At 43.7% G+C, this 20,886-nt stretch overlaps 1 long non-coding RNA gene across 1 annotated transcript in view; it reads left to right on the forward strand.

Annotated features, from left to right (window-relative positions):
* The window catches only part of LOC126147977 (uncharacterized), a 315,357-nt gene that overhangs the window by 284,000 nt on the left and 10,471 nt on the right, over window positions 1-20,886 (forward strand). The window contains exon 2 of the long non-coding RNA XR_007530363.1: window positions 20,562-20,704. This is a non-coding gene — a long non-coding RNA (uncharacterized LOC126147977). The remainder of the gene's footprint in view (window positions 1-20,561; window positions 20,705-20,886) is intronic.

Below are 20,886 nucleotides of genomic sequence, written 5' to 3' on the forward strand. Positions count from 1 at the left end.
CGACAACACACACACACCCAGACACAAACACACACATACACACACACACACACACACACACACCCTTTCTTTCTCTCTCTCTCTCTCTCTCTCTCTCTCTCTCTCTCTCTCTCTCTCTTTATTTGTAGCCTGACACATTGAACATCATTGAGATAAAGATAACTCCCAGACTGTCTACGGAACGTGAAATTAATTATATCCATCCTTAGAAATATTCAGCACATCCCGTACCGCCAAGTATCTTCAATAACGAAATGAACAAATGCACTGCGCAAAAGAACTAAACACCAGTCTCCCATTGCGACGCTGAGCTCTGAATGGCTGAAAGACGCGTACGGGCTTCCTCTCCAGCGGTGCAAAAGCGAGGCGCCACAGCTCAGAAATTCATGTTACGTGTAATGTGGTTTAATGATTCTGTCCAATGCCGTCATGGACGTGTCGCACGATGGGAAGTTCATCACAGCCCCTCTTGCCCTGTTATTCACACTTTCTTTTGGTGCCTCAGGGATGGATGCTAAGACCCCAACGCCCAACGTTGAAATCACGCGGTTTTCTTATCAGTGGCCGAGGAAAACATTCCAGACATATCGACGTTCAGAATCAGGACGAAAAGACCTCAGAGAGAGGCGTAAAGAGCGTCAATGAAACCATATCTTCCCTTGAGGCATTGAACCCCACACATTTCACGGTCGAAAACTACAGTTCGCAGTGTAGTGGGTGACAGGAAGATGTTTCTGACAATCTTTGTCACTGCTGTCGTGTACACGTTGGAACCACTAGGGCAGTTCAAAATCATTCGACAAAATCTGAACGTGTTCGGAAAAATACTTATGCATTTCCATATGAGGGGGGTGGGGTGGGGGGAGGGGAGCTGCAACATTGACACATACGTAAGAAACTGCAACACGACAGCCCTGTTTGGCGAAACCCTCGGTGGAACCCGCCCACATTTAATCAGTTTTAAAAATGAACGTGTACAGAAACAACCTAAAGTAGCCCGAGGCGCCTGCAGGTAGGCAACTCATTGACACCACTGCGCATTCAGTTACCTGTCACCTTCAAATTTCGGCGAATGCTTTTGAACTGTCGCTGTCGGCTCCAACTTGTACACGAGAGCAAATATTGCGGCTGCGCTGCACTCCAAAGGGTTCAGGTCATGTTTAGTGGGGATGCAACCCCGCAGTGTCGTTAGATTAGTTTAGAAACGTCCGAGGGTGTCAACAGTTCCAAAAGGTGTCAAGAAAACTCTCTGTTCCTCATCGAACTGCGAACTGTCGTTTTCGACCTTGAAATGGAATCAATGCTTGTACAGACGGGGTGGCATCTATGCCACTCCCTGAAGCCTTTCCGTGCCGATCGGCGATGTGTCTCTAATGTTTTCCTCGGCCATTCATAAGAAAACCGCCTGATTTCAATGCTGGGTGTCGCGGTTCTAACATCAATCGCATAGGCATCAAAAGAAGGGCTGAAATGTCGGTAAGAGGGGTTGTGACAACATTCCCATTTTGTGACACGACCAAGGTGGCGTTGGGCATAATTGTGACGAAGTTTGGTGCCAATGCGTATCATTAACCCACCTCACACATGAACTGAGCTCTGGCGTTTTTCACGCATGCGCAGACGCCTTGCTCTATGAAGCGTCGTCGAGATGAATAGTGACGCTGGAAGGCGATTCACTTCTTCACTATTATAGAGGAAGATTGAACGCATCTTTCAGCGAAATTTATGCTTATGTGTTGCAATGGCAGGGAATTATGAGGTATCAAAAAAGTTGTCTTTTAATTCTGTTGCGCACTGTAGTTTAGATACTGGCCATAAATGAAAATTTTCCTTTCTTCCCTTGTTCGCACTAATAGTCTCACCATACGTACCTCCATTCACCGTGTGTAGTACACTGTAGGGACTGCTGACGTAACACTGTGTTGCCGCTAGTTCCAGCGTGCGCACCTGCAGCACACAACGCGCGCCCGCCGTACACCTGCAGTTGTGGCTGACGGTGGGAACGGCTGCCAGTCCGACAGCTGTCCTGGCAGCGCCGTGCTGTGATAGCTGGCCTGCACATACTGTCGTACTGTCCGTACACTGTCCGGCTGTAGTCCTGAGCTACACTGGAATGAGGAACGTCAAACAGTAAATTCACTCCACAGCTCTGACAGCGTTCCGTCACAGTAAATGTTCACCTCGAAATGGAAGTTAAAGCCGGGCGCACGTTGACATGGGCGGGACAGCTCGATGGCTCTTGTGTTGTGGAAGCCGAAAGAGAGAACTGACAGCCAGAGCGTCGTACGTGATCTTTACTGACTCTGTGAATGTGACACAAAAATGTGCGCTATGACACGTTAACGGTTGCGTTTGTTTCTTTCGTTTTGATAATTAATGGACTCTGCTGCAGAAAAATTGATAGGCTTGGTGTGTATACACCCTATGTTATATAACAATAGTGATTCTCGGAACAAGAAAAGTAAAGCCTACCACGAAATTTGAATAAAAATGTGACCGAGCTTAATTTAATTTACGATCAAACTTTACTTACAATTTGAGCATACACAGATACATAACCCGCAACTTTTCTTTACTTTTTACTACATCTCCTCCAGCAGTTAATATCGCACCCAGAAAGCGCTTTCTTGTTTCCAAAACACATTTTTACTGACTTACACAGTCAAAAAAGGCAGAGCTAAAATAATAGTTCTATGTCATAAGTCAGTCTGAGGTATAGAATCCATAGATGTTACCAAGTAGCCGACACTAAGCATATACATAAAGGAAAAAAAGCACCGTCATGGGTTTGAACAGTCGTATTGGTCAACTCATAAAATTCAGTGAATTTCTTTGTTACTCAGAAAGTAACCTTTACATTCCTGGAACGATTAGATGCAATTGTAAGTAATTGTTTCGTCAGCAGATTTCCATGAATGTCCCTTTGTTCATCATCACCATTTACGACAGCATCTTTCACCTGTTGGATGAGTATGAGCTTGTGCAGTCGGTGCAATATGCATGATATTTTATGTTAGTCTTGTTTTACTGTGTACATACAGATGTATCACACTTTCATGTTTCTGGAATGACATCTCACGACTAGATATATTGTACATATGATGGAAATGCTTTGAGGTGTATTTGCATAAGTTCCTATAGTGGCAATTTAGATTTTTCGAAACCAGTCGTCAAAAATAAAAATACGATTAGCGACGTTGGCTGTTGAAGTTTTTACTTCTTTATTACGTATTACTCTACATTTCCCCCATACTTAATGATTTCAAGCATATTTAAATGTTTTACTTCTTCTGAAAACTAGATATTTTATACGTTTCTATTTGAAATTTTTGTGTTCTACAATATTCGAATCACAAAAAATAATATTTTCTTCAGAATCCAGTGTGATAGTTTTGTAGCCCCAATTTTTTTGTTTCCAATAATGCATGCTTTCACTGTAACAATATGTTAGTTTGTTAACTATACAAATTATAAAATGTTAGTTCGTAGAAAATTTTGGGGGGGACTTTGCGAATGTGCTTCTGCGTTAAAACTTCCCTTCCATAAAATAGTACATGTAATTTTCCCAATTTTTGATTCGATAGCTACGAGTTAATCAAGACAATTTAACAGCCTAAACTGTTTTTAGGCATTTTGCTGTCTTTTGTGTTATACATAAATTGAAATTGCTCTGTATGTTAATATCTTGTAATTTCTGTAATACACGCATATCGCATATGTAAATAAGTGTCCCACACAAAGCAGTAGTAGGACCCAGCAGTAAACTTACGAACTTTTATATGCGTTTCAAGTTGCTAAGTTGCTGAAAAGTCATCAAACAGCGCTCATCTTGTCTTCGGTGATCGTGATGTACACTGATCGTCATAAAAAGAGCTGCACAGAGAATGACACGCGGACTGTGGTCATTGCTGACAGGTAGGTGGTACTACGCGAACAAAATGATTGCACTTTGAAACTTCAAGGACCACAAAACGGTCATAAAACCTACATTTTAATACGATGCTGGGTCCCTGTAGTTGCGGATGCAAGTGTCATACATCGCAGCGCTGAGTTTTGCACGGCTTAGATGTAGTCTTGTGACAATCCATTTCATGCTACTACACCTGAGCATCCAGTTTCAGCAGATTGGTGGATGGGGAAGGAGTCCTGATGAGACACTTCATGGCATCCCATACCTTCTCGATCGGAGAGAGATCGGTAATTGTGGCAGGCCTTGGCACAGTAGCTACAGCTGTAAAGACACACTTAGGAGGTGGCATTAGGACGAGAGTTGATCTCTTGAAATAGGGCATGGGTATGGGCGTTCACGACCGACAGAGGTTGCAGGACCTCCTTCACCTACCGTGTGGCTATCACAGAGCCCGTTAGGAACACTAATTCTCAAGTGACACCATAAGATATTGCTCCCTATACCATCACACCATGCTGGGAGGACATGTGACCGGCCACCATAAACCGCTGTCCGTGCAGTGCACTTTGAGACACTGGTCGTCAGCTCCGAGACGGCAGTGGGACTCGTCTCTAAAGATGACCTACTGCCAGTCTGCAGACCCCCATGCCAGTGGTTACCGACCCACGCGGATAGCTCGCTGAGTTGCAGATATATTGTAAAGATCAGCGTGTGGCGACATCTGCGTCATGCAACTGCCTGTCATTGGTGCTAACACTAACTACACAGAGGGGAGAACATTCCGCTGAATGGCCGTTGTCGTTGGCGTTCGATCGGCTTGCGTGTGGTGGACGAACCATCGGTCGTACCTACCTTGGTGCATGTCGGATTTCCATGTCCCGTACGTCAAGCATGCTTGCCTTCCTGTATCCACTGCCACCAACAATGGATAACAGTGGTGTCCGTATAACGAGTGGGATGTGCAATACGATAGGACAACTTAGCCTCCCACAGACCTAAGGTACTGCCTCGCCCTCTCGAATAGCACCGACGAACGGATCACTATTGTCAATGTCACGTGTCCTCGCTCCATGAGACACTGCGGAGAGGTTTGGAATTCAACGCAGAACGTTAGTGCAAAGTCTGGTGATCAGGGACCTCCTGCAGCCACCCCTGCCAACAGCGTATGACGTACCCTTGCGGTTACTCATCCACCTATCGGCCACACCGGAAGTTGTTTAACTTCGGTGATCTGATGGGCACCGGTGAACTCAACGAGAAAAGGCCGTTGGCTGCTAGGAGCCTATGGTATGTAACCATGTAGTGCATCTTGCCTTGTTGATTAACAGATTCCCATCGATAAGCTTCTTTACAAAAGTTACGAGTAAATGGCATGTATAGGTTCGATTTCTTATCGATTACACTTGGGTAACAGAAGAAATATTGAATTTAATTGATGAAAGAAGAAATTATACAAATTCAGTACATGAAGCAGGCAAAAAGGAATACAAACGTCTCAAAAATGAGATCGACAGGAAGTGCAAAATGGCTAAGCAGGGATGGCTAGAGGACAAATGTAAGGATGTAGAGGCTTATCTCACTAGGGGTAAGATAGATACTGCCTACAGGAAAATTAAAGAGACCTTTGGAGATAAGAGAACCACTTGTATGAACATCAAGAGCTCAGAGGGAAAACCAGTTCTAAGCAAAGAAGGGAAAGCAGAAAGATGGAAGAAGTATGTAGAGGGTCTATACAAGGGCGATGTACTTGAGGACAATATCATGGAAATGGAAGAGGATGTAGATGAAGATGAAATGGAAGATACGATACTGCGTGAAGAGTTTGACAGAGCACTGAAAGACCTGAGTCGAAACAATGCCCCCGGAGTAGACAACATTCCATTGGAACTACTGACGGCCTTGGGAGAGCCAGTCCTGACAAAACTCTACCATCTGGTGAGCAAGATGTATGAAACAGGCGAAATACCCTCAGACTTCAAGAAGAATATAATAATTCCAATCCCAAAGAAAGCAGGTGTTGACAGATGTGAAAATTACCGAACAATCAGTTTAATAAGCCACAGCTGCAAAATACTAACACGAATTCTTTACAGACGAATGGAAAAACTAGTAGAAGCCGACCTCGGGGAAGATCAGTTTGGATTCCGTAGAAATGTTGGAACACGTGAGGCAATACTGACCCTACGACTCATCTTATAAGCTAGATTAAGGAAGGGCAAACCTACGTTTCTAGCATTTGTAGACTTAGAGAAAGCTTTTGACAATGTTGACTGGAATACTCTCTTTCAAATTCTAAAGGTGGCAGGGGTAAAATACAGGGAGCGAAAGGCTATTTACAATTTGTACAGAAACCAGATGGCAGTTATAACAGTCGAGGGACATGAAAGGGAAGCAGTGGTTTGGAAGGGAGTAAGACAGGATTTTAGCCTCTTCCCGATGTTATTCAATCTGTATATTGAGCAACCAGTAAAGGAAACAAAAGAAGAATTCGGAGTAGGTATTAAAATCCATGGAGAAGAAATAAAAACTTTGAGGTTCGCCGATGACATTGTAATTCTGTCAGAGACAGCAAAGGACTTGGAAGAGCAGTTGAACGGAATGGATGGTGTCTTGAAGGGAGGATATAAGATGAACATCAACAAAACCAAACGAGGATAATGGAATGTAGTCGAATTAAGTCGGGTGATGTTGAGGGTATTAGATTAGGAAATGAGACACTTAAAGTAGTAAAGGAGTTTTGCTATTTGGGGAGCAAAATAACTGATGATGGTCGAAGTAGAGAGGATATAAAATGTAGACTGGCAATGGCAAGGAAAGCGTTTCTGAAGAAGAGAAATTTGTTAACATCGAGTACAGATTTAAGTGTCGGGAAGTCGTTTCTGAAAGTATTTGTATGGAGTGTAGCCATGTATGGAAGTGAAACATGGACGGTAAATAGTTTGGACAAGAAGAGAATAGAAGCTTTCGAAATGTGGTGCTACAGAAGACTGCTGAAGATTAGATGGGTAGATCACATAACTAATGAGGAAGTATTGAATAGGATTGGGGAGAAGAGAAGTTTGTGTCACAACTTGACCAGAAGAAGGGATCGGTTGGTAGGACATGTTCTGAGTCATCAAGGGATCACCAATTTAGTATTGAAGGGCAGCGTGGAGGGTAAAAACCGCACAACAGGCTACAGCAGTCCACGCACCCCAACGCCGCCCCACACCGAACCCAAGGTTATTGTGCGGATCGTCCGCCAGCTGATTGTGTTAGACTGCACGGCTAACTGGACTGGAATATATAGCTTATTAGGAACCACTGGAAAACTGTATCAAAGGATGAATCTTCGTGGCAGATTAAAACTGTGTGCTGACCCGAAACTCGGTATCTGGGCTGTCGACAGTTCTCTGGAAGCTAAGAAGAATGCAGAACTCGACTACAGATCTATCGTATACAGTATTTTTTGTCTCATGAGTGAATAACTGGTACTTTCACGATAGCAGCTTGTGGAAACTGTCTCTGCTTTCGCAGAGTAGTTATTCTGTCCAAAAATAGCCAACACATGTGAGCTAAATGCATGTTCCTATTATTGTAAAGGAAACATTTATATGCTGGCAGATGGGATTATAAAACCTCCGAAGAGGTAGGAAAATCTATACAGCTGTTTTAAACGCAATGTGGAAAGTGTGAACAACGCAGTGGTAACAAAGTGCTGTCGCGAGGATAGACTTTTTTCCCCCAGAGGTCGTAGACGTGAACGACCACCTGCTGTGACAATCCTCTGAACCGCTCTCGGCTGTTCGTGTAGCGTCATCCAAATTACATGGTGACAGTCCTTTTTTTTCTTGGTGCTCGTTTTGTGTCATGTATATTCCTGTGCAGAGTATTTCAAGCTCTCGAGGGCAAAAGTACGTCGTGCAAATCGGCAAACGTAACAGAGTTTTAAAAAGTTCAGAGTGTCACTACGCATTTAGCAGCGTAACTGCTACCCTTGCTGTTACGGCCGGTCAGGAACGAATGTTAAGTCTCTCACAAGTGTTCACTTGTCTGTTATTTGTGACATCCCATGGCACGTTGTTTATCGCATTAAGGGCCACACATAGCAAACCAAGACAATGTTTTCTCAAAGAAATATTCATCTGAATAAACATAACACTGAAAGTATTGCACAGAACGGTCGAAACGTAGAGGGGCAGGTGGGCGTGCTTCATTGAGCGGGCTTACCAGTATGCATGAAAGTTGTTTCAACGACCCTATACAGCCAACCCCTATACAGCCAATGGATTGCCTACGTTATAAGGTGCCACAGTACCTACTGTCGAGAACGACCTTCAGTGGCGATGAACATGTTACGTGGAGGGTAACCATCGTTGATGAATTCGATGAACTAATTTTTTCTGTGGGGTGCTCATAAACGCAAACCCAGTTCTTATACATGCTGCGTAATACAGAAAAATGTAAATATTCTTTTGTTGATAACTGTTGTGCTACACTACCTGATTGAAAATATCCGGTTCAAATGGTTCAAATGGCTCTGAGCACTATGGGACTTAACTTCTGAGGTCGTCAGTCCCCTAGAACTTAGAACTACTTAAACCTAACTAACCTAAGGACATCACACACACATCCATGCCCGAGGCAGGATTCGAACCTGCGACCGTAGCGGTCGGGGTGTTCCAGACTGTCGCGCCTAGAACCGCTCGACCACTCCGGCCGGCGAAAATATCCGGACATCTGCCTGTGTCCACAATTTGCCTTAATGACGGCTTGAAATTTAGTGGCGACACTTTCAATTAGGTGTTTGAATGTCTGTGGGGGATAGCAGCCATTCTTCCACAACACCAGAAACCAGAGAAGGTACTGACACTGGACGCTTGCTATTATTTATTAATGTAATGGTACGCTAAATATTTTAGCTCTCCCTTTACAGAGAGTAAACTGAGCTGACAAAAAGATTACAAACTGAATTTCTACCAGACACGAGATTTTTCTCTTTAGAAATAATTGGCTTGGATTCTTATTTTCGCGACCTTAATATCTTCAGTCCCCAAATAATATCCATACTGGGCAATCGGACTCCATGAATTTAATGACAAGCAGGTTATAAGTAATTAGTATAATCCGTACTTATCCTGACGATATGACCGCAGAGGCTGCTGAGCAGACATCACCCAAGCAGGCTATTTCCGTTCGTAAGACTCACGAGGACTTACACTGCAAAACCTGCCAATAATATACCAAGGATGTTAGTGGTACAAAATCAAAGAACATGACAGTTTTTGAACAAAAACGACTGACGATTTTTAGTTAAATGAACTTATATTAGTACATTCGTCCAAACAGATCGTGACTAGGAGGATGAAAGGTAAAGAAGGAAGCGACAAGTGAAAAACCGTCAGACAAAATTCGGATATTGCTTTACGAACGTAACTTAGTTACTAAACCTTTTCCTGTAAACTTTGAATATTATGATTTTATGTTTCCTATAAATGAGTCTTTTCTTCATAAAAGCAACACATTTCGTATTCGACTATTGTACTTGCTCTAACAAACAAGTAAGATTAAATAAACAGGAAAAAAAGCGATGAATAGACGTCGTTTTAATATGAGCCTAACCGGAAGTTATTTGCGCCTGCATAACAGTTTGCTTCTTCTGTTCACTGCAGTCTCGTGAAGTTATTGTCAGAGATTCCACCTTCCTCTACAAAGAAAATCCACTGAGGGTACATTTACATTTTTTGTAGTGAGGTTCTATTTTAATGCTTCTGCATACATTTCACGTTCTTCCATGACCTTTAAGTAAACACTTTACTTCTTTTTCCTCAGACATTTAAGAGCGCCAGAACAGTGCGTCTGAAGATAATTTTACTGCTTACTGATCTTAGCAGCCCTCCACAGGAATAACTTTTGTTCTTAATAACGTTTGATTATTGATGCGTGTCTCTAAACAATGTGTTAAATATATCGGCAAACGTCGGCCGCCCCTGCAGTGCATACCACCAGGGATGCCACGTGCTTTGATTTATTCCTAGTTTTGCTTTTCAGACGTGAACGTGACCAGATATTCATTGCCCTGATGGCTACGCATTAAAGGATTAACACTACGGTCGGAAGCCTTGTCAAACTTTGTGTTGGCGATTATGCTGAACGAAATTAATCTCTTCAGTGAAATTTGACATTATCAAACTATAGCAACTGATATATTTTGAAAAATTTCACAACTGTCTTGAGCGAACCATTATGTCTCAAGATGAGAATGAAATACAGAAAATTGAGAATGCAAAATTTACTATTACATATAAAGTATCAAAAAGCGAAAGATAAAGAGAAGAATAAATAATATTGAGTTACATAATAAAATCATGTATGTTATATTATGCTAAATATGCAAAAGCGGAAAAGACTGTTGACCACGTGAATACTAACTTATATGCCAATGAATTGGTAACTCTGATCGCTGATTCGGACTTTCATTATATTCAGCAGGTCGTTTAAATAAATAAAAGAGAATCTGTTTGACAAAATAATATGAATAATGTTAGGTTACTGTGAACTCTTTTCGTAATTCCACTTAATAACTGAGATAGTCTAAATTCCACTCAACCAAAAGAAGTAATTTTTGTCAACACTTTAAAGCATATATCAGGTTGATCTAAATAAGATCTCTTACATATATCGAAAATAGACTCACCATATTATCTACCAAACTCATTATAAGACAATACAATACTGTGATAATATGCTTCTCTTATATATACACCGATCAGCGATAGTATCAGTCCGAGTAGAAGACGGTAGCAGACTTGAATAGCGGCGGATAATTCCTTTTGTAACTTACGCTAAAGTTGCGAGGTAGCAGAAGGTGGACAGCGATTTTCGAAGTCGCACGCGTTGCTCTTTGTAAAGTGTCAGTTTAAGCAATTTCCACCACGCAAGTTGCTGACTGTGTTGTTCAGGAGACACTATATGAATACCTCGTTACAAAAGCAACTCTTCGAAGAGTCATCTAGCGCCCATCTTCCTCACTTCACATTAACGCCGCATGAGGAAGTACAGCGGTTTACACTGAGGTGACAAGTCATGGGGGTACCCCTTAGTATAGAGTCGGCGCTCCTTTTACGAGGCGTAGTGCAGCAGCACTACGTGGAAGTCTCCGCCAGTAGTACTGAGCCATGCTGTCTCTGTAGGCGTCCGTAATTGCGAAAGCGTTGCCGGAGCGGGATGCTGTGCACCAACTGACCTCTACGTCACGTCCCATAAATGTTTGACGGGATTCGTGTCGGGTGACCTGTGTGGCGAAACTATTCACTCGAATTGTCCAGAACGTTTCGGAAACCAATCGCGAACAGCTGTGTCCCAGTTACATGGCGCATTATCATTCATAAAAAGTCCGTTGTTGTTTGGCAACCTTAAGTCTTTGAATAACTGAAAATAGTCTCCAAGTAGTCGAACATTACGATTTCCGTTCAATGATCGGTTCAGTTGGACCAGGGGACACAGTCCATTTCTTGTGAACACCTCCCACACCATTATGGAGCCACCACCAACTCGCACACTGCTTTGTTGACAGCTGGGGTCCATGGGTTCGTGGGATCTGTGCCGCACTCGAAACTTGCCACCAGCTCTTACCAGCTGAAATCTGGCCTCGGCTGAGCAGGCCGCGGTTCTCTAGTCGTCTACACTCCAACAGATAGGATCACGAGCCCAGGAGAGGCGCTGCAGGCGAAGTAGTTTTGTTAGCAAAGGCACTCGCGTCGATCATTTACTGCCGTAGTCCATTATCGCCGAATTTCGCCGCACTATCCTGAAGGATAAGTTCGTTTTACGCCCCACATTAAGTTCTGCGGTTATTACACACAGTTTTGCTTAGCAGTGACAACTCTACGTAGATTTAATGTGAAGGCCGTCAGCCATTGCGTTGTCATTGGTAAGAAGTAATGCCTAAAATTTGGTATTTTCGGCACATTCGTGACGTTGTGGACCTTGGGATACTGAATTATCTAGCGATTTCCGAAATGGAATGTGCGGTGTGTCTAGATGCAACCACCATTCCGCGTTCAAAGTCCCGCAGTGAGGCCATAATCGCGTCGACAACTTTTTCACATGGATCACTTGGGTGGGGTACAAGTGATAGCTCCGCCAATGAACTGCCATTTTGTACCTTGTGTACGAGATACTACCGCCATCTGTGTTATGCATATCGCTATCCCATGACTTTTGTCACCTCACTGAAGTGAGAAAAATGGATGCTAGACGATTATTCGTCATGTTACATTTGTTACGAATACAAGGTGTACTTTTATTCATTGCTTTATCTTGCAATTCTTAAACTTTTCTTTTTCGCGAGCAAATGTTGTAAGCCAATCCAGTGCGATCAAGAAGTAAAATTAATTTAAAGACTGATTAGATGCTCACGCCTGATGAGCGAAACTAATAACAAAACAAATAATATGCGACCTGAGGCGATTTTTCTGTTCATTCTCAATCAGATTTTCCAGAAATATATGAATTATGATTAGCTCTTGTAGCATCAAAACCTTCAGTGCGCTCGGCAACGTCTTAGCAGGTTAGTGACGGAGTAAAGAAGAGGTTCAGTGGCCAGAGTGCGATAGCGGAGTCGGCTAAAGGCCAGCGTAGCGTGCTTCATAACTCGCCACAGCAGTGAGCAGAGGGCAATATACTTCTGCCGAGTGTGTTTGCCGAGGAGACATACTGGGGGGATCCGCTGTTTGTTCTCCTGCGCACAGTGGCGCCTGGAGAGGCGAGCCCCTCGCAGTCGTGAGAGCAGACACCGGTGACCGTGCTGACGTCTCTCACGCGCTACAGGCGGCCACGGCGTATTTTCAGGTTACAGTGTATACGCCAGTAAAACAATAACCACAGAGATCGACGAACTCCACTGCCTGCCTTCACTGTATGTTTCTCTGTTTCCTTTTATATCACAAAGCAATACCTAAGGAAAAGCCAGCTATTTCTTTTCTTATCTTTTATTTATTTAATATCATCTGAGCAGAAGCTTCTACAGCAAGCTACAAACAACTTTATTTCGGAACGGCAGAAAGATGACTCTAGTCGAGCCGATTATTGGCGCATGAAACATTCTGTATACACTCCTGGAAATGGAAAAAAGAACACATTGACACCGGTGTGTCAGACCCACCATACTTGCTCCGGACACTGCGAGAGGGCTGTACAAGCAATGATCACACGCACGGCACAGCGGACACACCAGGGACCGCGGTGTTGGCCGTCGAATGGCGCTAGCTGCGCAGCATTTGTGCACCGCCGCCGTCAGTGTCAGCCATAGTGATGGGCTAAACTGCGATTTTCCGATATCAGTGATTTCTGTGAATGCTACTTTTCAGTATCTGTTATTCTTAACTGTGATTTGTCGCAGTTAAGGAACATAGGTCGTGTATCCCTCCGCCACTGCTATTTCTGCGATTTCTGCTACTTCCGCGATTTCTGTGACTTCTGCTACTTCTGCGATTTCTGCTACTTCTGCGATTTCTGTGACTTCTGCTACTTCTGCGATTTCTGTGATTCCTGCGATTTCTGCGACTTGCCACCGTATGAAAAAGTTACATCTGTCAACACAGAAAATTGCATCTCAACAAACCTGTCATTGGCAAGTATGCTTTACGTTTTTTCTTCCGTTGGCTTTAATTTTGTATTAAAGAAACAACTGTGAAAATATTAAAAAATTAATATGTAAGTAGCCGTACAGTACCGTAATAGTTCGTATTTAGAAAATGAATTCTAACATATTGTTATGTTCACAGGTACCTGAACTACATTTCAGTCACCCAGTAAAGTGATAACTCAAAATATCATTGTCAACAGATCTGAAGAAATTGCCATTGCGTCTTTAGACCGTTTTCGTCAGACGAGAGGTTAGTTTCTAAGCGTTTCGATGGACTTAATTACTTCAGTGAGATCGTTCTTGCAAATGTGATATTCATTATAGCAAATATTAGCAATCTACTCTGTCAATTATATTGCTAGTAATTAATGACAGCTCAAATTGTTTAATAATCCTTGTGTTTTTGCAGACACAGTTCTGACTCTGATTACTGGTTGCTGTACGTATCTATCCACATCAAGGCTGTTTTTGAGAGAGACTCGTGAAGATTCAAGACAGCTCTTAGAGGATTTGCAGTTTAAAAGTGAAATAATTGTGAAATAAGTGTGTGAATGATTAAACTGTGTTTTATTGAAGTTGTTGTGCGATTTTAAAGGAATAATAAATGTCAAATACAGTGAGTGAATAATAAAAATCTCATTTTCCACAGGTTTAAGCCGTCCTATACCCATAATTTTCCGCCACTTACTTATTGGTAAACACTTGTTGGAGAGTGACATGCCGCCCCCCCCCCCTTTCTCCACAATCTTGGTGTGACACTGACCTGTAACTTATACCGAAGTCTACAATATGCATTTTGAGGCCGTTGATATGAAAGTGGGAAGTACAGATCTTCCAGTTAAATCAGGAATAGCTTAAGTGCATTACTTGAAAGTAACACAGGAAAAGCTTACTTATGTAGGTGGTAGTCTTGTCGGCAAAAAGTTCTTGTGTGTGAAGTTGCCATGTAGAACACCAGGTGTAAAACTTTTCTCCCGAGTCTTGAACTGTGTCAGAACAAAAGTGAGGCATTCATATGACTGTTTTCATTTCTCTACACTTATACAGATGTCTGAGTTCTGCTGTGTTAACATTGCAAAGCCCTGTAGGCATGTGGAGTATTAACCAAAACTGTCATATTGGAATCAGAATCAAACACATTTGTTACGTTACTTGATATTTTCAGGAGAAAAAGGCAATGTTGTTTCTTATTAATATAATACATTCAGAGTCACAGCAGTATTTGACCAGCCATAACTGATGCTGAATGTGCATGTCGTCATATAATATGAAGGGCTTATTTCAATAGTGGTACAAGTCCATTACCTCCAATTTTCTGTCTATAATGCTTCTGAAATTAGTGATCCAAACAAACATAAATAAAGGTTCATCTCTAGCAAGAAGCCATATGCTTGAATATTTCTGGTATCTCAAATGCAGATTTGTCAGCGCTCATTTAACTTTACGACTCTGTATCTCAAAATGAACAAAAATGGACTTGTACCACTATTGAAATAAGCCCTTCATATGCACACACAGCACATCGATCTCGTGAGGCACAAGGCTCTCATAACGAAGTACGTACTTCGGTCAACAGATGACACTAGGAAAAGTATGTTAACTGCGCTTTTTAGTTGCTACTTGCGACTCTTAGTTGCGATTTGTCACAGAAATCGCAGTTTGACTCGGTAGCGAATAGCGTAGTATGAACTTTGCTCAACAGATGGCAGTGCTAACTGCGCTTTTTAGTTGCTACTTGCGACTCTTAGTTGCGACTTGTCACGGAAATCGCAGTTAGACTCGATACCGTATCGCAGAGATGGGCGTAGTACGAACTTTGACCCACAGATGGCACTGTTAACCGCGCTTTCTAGTTGCTACTTGTGACTCTTAGTTGCGACTTGTCACGGAAATCGCAGAAAGCAGTGCTAAATTCGACCAATAGATGGCTCACGTCTTTGAATATAAAATACTACTTGCGACGGCTAACTGTGACTGAAATCGCAGTTAGATTCTGTAAAGTTGCTACTGTGAAATCTGTGACTTCTCAGTCACTGTGATTTCTAACAGATACGCGATTTCCTGCCCACCACTAGTCAGCCAGTTTGCCGTGGCATACGGAGCTCCATCGCAGTCTTTAACACTGGTAGCATGCCGCGACAGCGTGGACGTGAACCGTATGTGCAGTTGACGGACTTTGAGCGAGGGCGTATAGTGGGCATGCGGGAGGCCAGGTGGACGTACCGCCGAATTGCTCAACACGTGGGGCGTGAGGTCTCCACAGTACATCGATGTTGTCGCCAGTGGTCGGCGGAAGGTGCACGTGCCCGTCGACCTGGGACCGGACCGCAGCGACGCACGGATGCACGCCAAGACCGTAGGATCCTACGCAGTGCCGTAGGGGACCGCACCGCCACTTCCCAGCAAATTAGGGACACTGTTGCTCCTGGGGTATCGGCGAGGACCATTCGCAACCGTCTCCATGAAGCTGGGCTACGGTCCCGCACACCGTTAGGCCGTCTTCCGCTCACGCCCCAACATCGTGCAGCCCGCCTCCAGTGGTGTCGCGACAGGCGTGAATGGAGGGACGAATGGAGACGTGTCGTCTTCAGCGATGAGAGTCGCTTCTGCCTTGGTGCCAATGATGGTCGTATGCGTGTTTGGCGCCGTGCAGGTGAGCGCCACAATCAGGACTGCATACGACTGAGGCACACAGGGCCAACACCCGGCATCACGGTGTGGGGAGCGATCTCCTACACTGGCCGTACACCACTGGTGATCGTCGAGGGGACACTGAATAGTGCACGGTACATCCAAACCGTCATCGAACCCATCGTTCTACCATTCCTAGACCGGCAAGGGAACTTGCTGTTCCAAAAGGACAATGCACGTCCGCATGTATCCCGTGCCACCCAACGTGCTCTAGAAGGTGTAAGTCAACTACCCTGGCCAGCAAGATCTCCGGATCTGTCCCCCATTGAGCATGTTTGGGACTGGATGAAGCGTCGTCTCACGCGGTCTGCACGTCCAGCACGAACGCTGGTCCAACTGAGGCGCCAGGTGGAAATGGCATGGCAAGCCGTTCCACAGGACTACATCCAGCATCTCTATGATCGTCTTCATGGGAGAATAGCAGCCTGCATTGCTGCGAAAGGTGGATATACACTGTACTAGTGCCGACATTGTGCATGCTCTGTTGCCTGTGTCTATGTGCCTGTGGTTCTGTCAGTGTGATCATGTGATGTATCTGACCCCAGGAATGTGTCAATAAAGTTTCCCCTTCCTGGAACAATGAATTCACGGTGTTCTTATTTCAATTTCCGGGAGTGTATATTACAAAATTCATTTTTACTGTTATTTCCTTCATTAGTATGAATTAATGGAGAGGGCGTTAACATTGACAGTGCAATGGGAATTACACAGTTAAACGCAGAGGAGAGAGCGCATAGCTGAAAAGAGTACACTGGAGGCCTCTACCGGTGAAAGGAGCCATATGATGGCATGATTGAGGAAGGACTGAGACTCGATATGGAGACATACAGGAGGTGGACAAAAATACGGAAACATCACAAGGAACGCGCAAATGCTAGCCGAGCTGGAGGTTGCGCTGTATTTGACAGAGAGTGGTACCTGTGCTAAGTCCCCAAAACCTCGCAAGTGTGCAGTCACGGTCAGAACAGTGATCTGTGTAGACACGAGTTCATTATGTCCGAAGAAAGTGAATTGTTGATGCCCGTATTGGGGAGGGGGGGGGGGGGCGATACCGTAAACAAAGTGAACAAAGTGTCTCGTGTTTCAAGAGGTACCATACCGAAGATAAACAGCGCATAAAGAAAAAGTAGAGAAACTTCATAAGCTAAGTCACATTGCGGACGAAAGTGCGTGCTGAGCGTTCGTCACGGACGGTCACTGAAGAGGATTGTGAAGAAAAATTAGTGGACAACAGTTGCAATAATCAATGCAGAACTGAAATGTCACACTTGCGTTCCCTGTCAGCACCAAAGAACAGTAAGGGAATTTCAGACGCATGTAACTGCAGGGCTAATTGTGATTACAAAACTACTCGTCAGTGATACAAGTAACTTGAAGAAGGCGTTACGAAGCCATGGAACGTGTACGATGGAGCAATGGAGGATGGAACTTCCTGGAAGATTAAAACGGTGAGCTGGACCGAGACTCGAACTCGAGCTTTCCCTTTCACGGGCTAGTGCTGTACCAACTGAGCTACCTACGCACGACTACTGCCAGATCTCGTCTCCATCCCTCCAAACTTCACAGACCTCCTGCGAAATTCACAAGACTAGCACTCCTGGAAGAATGGACATTGCGTAGGCATGTGTTAGCCACAGCTTGGGGGTTGTTTCCAGAGCGAAATTTTCACTTTGAAGCGGAGAGCATGCTAATATGAAACTTTCCAGCCGATAAAAACTGTATGCCGGACCGAGAACTGCGCGGGGTAGCCGCACAGTCTTAGGCGCCATGCCACGGTACGCGTGGCTCCCCCCGCTGGAGGTTCGAGTTCTACCTCGGGCATCTGTTTGTGTGTGTTGTGTTTAGCGTAAGTTATTTTAAGTTAGATTAAGTAGTGTGTAAGCCTAGGGACCGATGATCCCAGCAGTGTACTCTCATAGGAACTTACCGCATGTTTCCTATTTCCAGGCTGAGACTCGAACTTTGACAATCGTTTTTCCCTCGCTCATTTGCAAGTGGAACTGGAAAGGAAATGACTAGTAGTGGTACAGGGCACCTTCCGCCATGTACCTCACACGTACCTTGAATAATCAACGAATGGATAACGTTCTACGAGTCGGGGAGTGGAATGTCAGAAGCTTGAACGTGGTAGGGAAACTAGAAAATCTGAAAAGGGAAATGCAAAGGCTCAATCTAGATATAGTAGGAGTCAGTGAAGTGAAGTGGAAGGAAGACAACGATTTCTGGTCAGATGAGTATCGGGTAATATCAACAGCAGCAGAAAATGGTACAACAGGTGTAGGATTCGTTATGAATAGGAAGGTAGGGCAGTTCAGTGACCGGGTTGTTCTAATCAGACAGCAGACCAACACCGACAACGATAGTTCAGGTATACATGCCGACGTCGCAAGCTGAAGATGAACAGATAGAGAAAGTGTATGAGGATATTGAAAGGGTAATGCAGTACGTAAAGCGGGACGAAAATCTAATAGTCATGGGCGACTGGAATGCAGTTGTAGGGGAAGGAGTAGAAGAAAAGGTTACAGTAGAATATGGGTTTGGGACAAGGAGTGAAAGAGGAGAAAGACTAATTGAGTTCTGTAACAAGTTTCAGCTAGTAATAGCGAATACTCTGTTCAAGAATCACAAGAGGAGGAGGTATATTAGGAAAAGGCCGGGAGATGCGGGAAGATTTCAATTAGATTACATCATGGTCAGACAGAGATTCCGAAATCAGATATTGGATTGTAAGGCGTACCCAGGAGCAGATATAGACTCAGATCACAATATAGTAGTGATGAAGAGTAGGCTGAAGTTCAAGACATTAGTCAGGTAGAATCAAAACGCAAAGAAGTGGGATTCAGAAGTACCAAGGAATGACGAGATACGTTTGAAGTTCTCTAACGCTATGGATACAGCAATAAGGAATAGCGCAGTAGGCAGTGCAGTTGAAGAGGAATGGACATCTCTAAAACGGGCCATCACAGAAGTTGGGAAGGAAAACATAGGTACAAAGAAGGTAGCTGCGACGAAACCATGGTTAACAGAAGAAATACTACAGTTGAGCCGGCCGGAGTGGCCGAGCGGTCCTGGCGCTTCAGTATGGAACCGTGCGACCACTTCGGTCGCAGGTTCGAATCCTGCCTCGGGCATGGATGTGTGTGATGTCCTTAGGTTAGTTAAGTTTAAGTAGTTCTAAGTTCTAGGGGACTGATGACCTCAGAAGTTAAGTCACATAGCGCTCAGAGCCATTTAAACCGTTTGAACTTCAGTTGATTGATGAAAGGAGGAAGTACAAACATGTTCCGGGAAAATCAGGAATACAGAAATACAAGTCGCTGAGGAATGAAATAAATAGGAAGTGCAGGGAAGCTAAGACGAAATGGCTGCAGGAAAAATGTGAAGACATCGAAAAAGATATGATTGTCGGAAGGACATACTCAGCATATAGGAAAGTCAAAACAAACTTTGGTGACATTAAAAGCAACGGTGGTAACATTAAGAGTGCAACGGGAATTCCACTGTTAAATGCAGAGGAGAGAGCAGATAGGTGGAAAGAATACATTGAAAGCCTCTATGAGGGTGAAGATTTGTCTGATGTGATAGAAGAAGAAACAGGAGTCGATTTAGAAGAGATAGCGGATCCAGTATTAGAATCGGAATTTAAAAGAGCTTTGGAGGACTTACGGTCAAATAAGGCAGAAGTGATAGATATCATTCCATCAGAATTTCTAAAATCATTGGGGGAAGTGGCAAAAAAACGACTATTCACGTTGGTGTGTAGAATATATGAGTCTGGCGATATACCATCTGACTTTCGGAAAAGCATCATCTACACAATTCCGAAGACGGCAAGAGCTGACAAGTGCGAGAATTATCGCACAATCAGCTTAACAGCTCATACATCGAAGCTGCTTACAAGAATAATATACAGAAGAATGGAAAATAAAATTGAGGATGCGCTAGGTGACGATCAGTTTGGCTTTAGGAAAAGTAAAGCGACGAGAGACATAATTCTGACGTTACGGCTAATAATGGAAGCAAGGCTAAAGAAAAATCAAGACACTTTCATAGGATTTGTCGACCTGGAAAAAGCGTTCGACAATATAAAATGGTGCAAGCTGTTCGAGATTCTGAAAAAAGTAGGGGTAAGCTATAGGGAGAGACGGGTCATATACAATATGTACAACAACCAAGAGGGAATAATAAGAGTGGACGATCAAGAACGAAGTGCTTGTATTAAGAAGGGTGTAAGACAAGGCTGTAGCCTTTCGCCCCTACTCTTCAATCTGTACATCGAGGAAGCAATGATGGAAATAAAAGAAAGGTTCAGGAGTGGAATTAAAATACAAGGTGAAAGGATATCAATGATACGATTCGCTGATGACATTGCTATCCTGAGTGAAAGTGAAGAAGAATTAAATGATCTGCTGAACGGAATGAACAGTCTAATGAGTACACAGTATGGTTTGAGAGTAAATCGGAGAAAGACGAAGGTAATGAGAAGTAGTAGAAATGAGAACAGCGAGAAACTTAACATCAGGATTGATGGTCACGAAGTCAATGAAGTTAAGGAATTCTGCTACCTAGGCAGTAAAATAACCAATGACGGACGGAGCAAGGAGGACATCAAAAGTAGACTCGCTATGGCAAAAAAGGCATTTCTGGCCAAGAGAAG

Source organism: Schistocerca cancellata, chromosome 2 (genome assembly GCF_023864275.1).
Source record: "Schistocerca cancellata isolate TAMUIC-IGC-003103 chromosome 2, iqSchCanc2.1, whole genome shotgun sequence".
Lineage (NCBI taxonomy): Eukaryota > Metazoa > Arthropoda > Insecta > Orthoptera > Acrididae > Schistocerca > Schistocerca cancellata.